We start from the raw sequence: 4,964 nt of genomic DNA on the forward strand, positions 1-4,964 counted from the left end.
TGTTAAAGCTTCCATAAAAGCTAGACTAAGCAATAAAGTACCTCGTATTTTACCTTACGCTTCGGCTGTCTCGCAATACATTCTACAGCTTGTCCTGCAGCAGTACCTTGACCAACTCCGGGCCCAATAGAAGCAAGCCCTACGGCCAATCCAGAGCAGCAAAACCGAAGCAGCAGCAATTAGTGGATTCATGGTGAGTTCCTCGTGTCAAAAAAAAGAAATGGTTAAGGATACAATCAACCAAGAAATTCTTACTTCATAAGCTCTATTAGGGAGAAGTATACTTCTAAGCTCTATCTCTAGTGTGGAGAAGTAACTCAAAAAGTATAAATTGAAATGATAATGTGAATTGTATGAACTATATAGAAGAGAATTCCATATATCGGATTACATAATGAATCTAACCTAGGTATATATAATACCCTATATACATTTGTTTCTTCTATTTTGTTTTCATATTTTTTTCATTTTCTGTTTCTATTGAATGAATCGGATTCTAAAATCATTCCTTAAAGCGGAAACCCGCACAAAAGATGACTCCACTTATAGACATTAAGGATATATAATTATAGTATAGATCTAGCCTGATTCCACCCTCCTTACTGCATATTTTGCCAACTCCATAATAGAGTCTATTCTCTCTCCTACAACTCTAGGTTGTATATTCATATGCATTTCTAACTATTTTTTTGCAACCAAGTCCGTAACCGTGCATGAATTGAGCTAAGCTAAAAAAAGACTATTTTAAAACTAGTCAATTCAATGATGACCCTCCATGGATTCACCTATATAGGTGATACGCGTAGATGCACACATCCGTTGGGAACCCCAAGTGGAAGGTATGATGCGTATAGAAGCAAGTTTCCCTCAGTATGAAACCAAGGTTTAATCGAACCAGTAGGAGCCAAGAAGCACGTTGAAGGTTGATGGTGGCGAAATGTGATGCGGCGCAACAACGGGGATTCCGGCGCCAACGTGGAATCCGCACAACAAAACCAAAGTACTTTGCCCCAACGAAACGAGTGAGGTTGTCAATCTCACCGGCTTGCTGTAACAAAGGATTAAACGTATCGAGTGGAAGATGATTGTTTGCAAGAAAATAGTAAAACACAATTGCAGTAGATTGTATGCTATGTAAAGAATAGGACCGGGGTCCACAGTTCACTAGAGGTGTCTCTCCCATAAGATAAAAGCATGTTGGGTGAACAAATTACAGTCGGGCAATTGACAAATAGAGAAAGGCATAACAATGCATATACATGATATGATAAATATAGTGAGATTTAATTGGGCATTACGACAAAGTACATAGACCGCCATCCAGACTGCATCTATGCCTAAAAAGTCCACCTTCAGGTTATCATCCGAACCCCATTCAGTATTAAGTTGCTAAGCAACAGACAATTGCATTAAGTATGGTGCGTAATGTAATCGACAACTACATCCTTAGACATAGAATCAATGTTTTATCCCTAGTGGCAACGGCACATCACAACCTTAGAACTTTCTCGTCACTTGTCCGAGTGTCAATGAAGGCATGAACCCACTATCGAGCATAAATACTCCCTCTTGGAGTTAAGAGTACAAACTTGGCCAGAGCCTCTACTAATAACGGAGAGCATGCAAGATCATAAACAACACATAAACAATAGATTGATAATCACCATAACATAGTATTCTCTATCCATCGGATCCCGACAAACACAACATATAGAATTACGAGATAGATGATCTTGATCATGTTAGGCAGCTCACAAGATCCAACAATGAAGCACAACAAGGAGAAGACGACCATCTAGCTACTGCTATGGACCCATAGTCCAGGGGTGAACTACTCACTCATCACTCCGGAGGCGATCATGGCGATGAAGAGTCCTCCGGGAGATGAATCCCCTCTCCGGCAGGGTGCCGGAGGAGATCTCCTGAATCCCCCGAGATGGGATTCGCGGTGGCGGCGTCTCTGGAAGGTTTTCCGTATCGTGGCTCTCGGTCCTGGGGTTTTCGCGACGGAGGCTTTAAGTAGGCGAAAGGGTAGGTCAGGAGGCGGCGCGAGGGGCCCACACCACAGGCCGGCGCGGCCAGGGCCTGGGCCGCGCCGCCCTATGGTGTGGCCACCTCGTGGCCCCACTTCCTTCCCTCTTCGGTCTTCTGGAAGCTCCGTGCAAAAATAGGACCCCGGGCGAAGATTTCATCCAATTCCGAGAATATTTCCTTACTAGGATTTCGAAACCAAAAACAGCGAGAAACAAGAATCGGCTCTTCGGCATCTCGTTAATAGGTTAGTTCCAGAAAATGCATAAATATGACATATAATGTGCATAAAACATGTAGGTATCATCAATAAAGTAGCATGGAACATAAGAAATTATCGATACGTTGGAGACGTATCGGCATCCCCAAGCTTAGTTCACGCTCGTCCCGAGCGGGTAAAACGATAACAAAGATAATTTACGAAGTGACATGCCATCATAATCTTGATCATACTATTTGTAAACATATGTAATGAATGCAGCGATCAAAACAAAGGTAATGACATGAGTAAACAAGTGAATCATATAGCAAAGACTTTTCATGAATAGTACTTCAAGACAAGCATCAATAAGTCTTGCATAAGAGTTAACTCATAAAGCAATAAATCAAAGTAAAGGTGTTGAAGCAACACAAAGGAAGATTAAGTTTCAGCGGTTGCTTTCAACTTATAACATGTATATCTCATGGATATTGTCAACATAAAGTAATATAACAAGTGCAATATGCAAGTATGTAGGAATCAATGCACGAGTTCACACAAGTGTTTGCTTCTTAAGGTGGAGGGAGATAGGTAAACTGACTCAACAATAAAAGTAAAAGAAAGGTCCTTCAAAGAGGAAAGCATCGATTGCTGTATTTGTGCTAGAGCTTTTATTTTGAAAACATGAAACAATTTTGTCAACGGTAGTAATAGAGCATATGAGTTATGTAAATTATATCTTACAAGTTGCAAGCCTCATGCATAGTATACTAATAGTGCCCGCACCTCGTCCTACTTAGCTTGGACTACCGGATCTTTGCATGCCATGTTTCAACCAAGTGTCACAAAGGGGTACCTCCATGCCGCTCGTACAAAGGTCTAAGGAGAATGCTCGCATTTTGGATTTCTCGCTTTTGATTATTCTCAACTTAGACATCCATACCGGGACAACATGGACAACGAGATAATGGACTCCTCTTAAATGCATAAGCATGTAGCAACAATTATTATTTTCATATGAGATTGAGGATATATGTCCAAAACTGAAACTTCAACCATGATTCATGGCTTTAGTTAGCGGCCCAATGTTCTTCTCTAACAATTTTGCATGCTCCAACCACTAAAATGATAGATCCTTCAGACAAGACGGACATGCATAGCAACTCACATGATATTCAACAATAGTTGATGGCGTTCCCCAGAAGCATGGTTATCGCACAACAAGCAACTTAATAAAAGATAAAGTGCATAAGTACATATTCAATAGTACGATAGTTTTTAAGGCTATTTTGTCCCATGAGCTATATATTGCAAAGGTGAATGATGGAATTTTAAAGGTAGCACTCAAGCAATTTACTTTGGAATGGCGGAGAAATACCATGTAGTAGGTAGGTATGGTGGACACAAATGGCATAGTAGTTGGCTCAAGGATTTTGGATGCATGAGAAGTATTCCCTCTCGATACAAGGTTTAGGCTAGCAAGGTTATTTGAAGCAAACTCAAGGATGAACAGGTGCAGCAAAACTCACATAAAAGATATATTGTAAACATTATAAGACTCTACACCGTCTTCCTTGTTGTTCAAAACTCAATACTAGATATTATCTAGACCTTAGAGAGACCAAATATGCAAATCAAATTTTAGCAAGCTCTATGTATTTCTTCATTAATGGGTGCAAAGCATATGATGCAAGAGCTTAAACATGAGCACAACAATTGCCAAGTATCACATTATCCAAGATATTTTAGAATTACTACATGTAGCATTTTCCAATTCCAACCATATAACAATTTAACGAAGAAGAAACTTCGCCTTGAACATTATGAGTAAAGCCTAAGGACATATTTGTCCATATGCAACAGCGGAGCGTGTCTCTCTCCCACAAAGTGAATGCTAAGATCCATTTTATTCAAACAAAAACAAAAACAAAAACAAATCGACGCTCCAAGTAAAGAACACAAGATGTGACTGAATAAAAATATAGTTTCAGGGGAGGAACCTGATGATGTTGTCGATGAAGAAGGGGATGCCTTGGGCATCCCCAAGCTTAGACGCTTGAGTCTTCTTAAAATATGCAGGGGTGAACCACGGGGGCATCCCCAAGCTTAGAGCTTTCACTCCTCTTGATCATAGTATATCATACTCCTCTCTTGACCCTTGAAAACTTCCTTCACACCAAACTTCAAGCAAACTCATTAGAGGGTTAGTGCACAATTAATAATTCACATGTTCAGAGGTGGCACAATCATTCTTTACACTTCTGGACATTGCATAAAGCTACTGGACATTAATGGATCAAAGAAATGAATCCAACATAGCAAAAGAGGCAATGCGAAATAAAAGGCAGAATCTGTCAAAAACAGAACAGTCCGTAAAGACGAATTCAAAGCTGGCACCAGACTTGATCAAATGGAAAAACTCAAAACTAATGAAAGTTGCGTACATATCTGAGGATCACGCTCGTAAATTGGCAGATTTTTTCGAATTTTCTACAGAGGCCTGTGCCCAGATTCGTGACAGACAGCAATGCTGTTTCTGCGCAGCGATCCCAAATATAACATCAACTTTGACATAGAAACTTTACTTGGCACAAAAACATGATAAGGAGAGGTTGCTACAGTAGTAAACAACTTCCAAGACTCAACAAAACAAAAAATTGCTGTAGTAAAAACATGGGTTGTCTCCCATAAGCGCTTTTCTTTAACGCCTTTCAGCTAGGCGCGGAAAGTGCAA

Source organism: Lolium rigidum, unplaced genomic scaffold (genome assembly GCF_022539505.1).
Source record: "Lolium rigidum isolate FL_2022 unplaced genomic scaffold, APGP_CSIRO_Lrig_0.1 contig_52039_1, whole genome shotgun sequence".
NCBI classification, from domain to species: Eukaryota; Viridiplantae; Streptophyta; class Magnoliopsida; order Poales; family Poaceae; genus Lolium; species Lolium rigidum.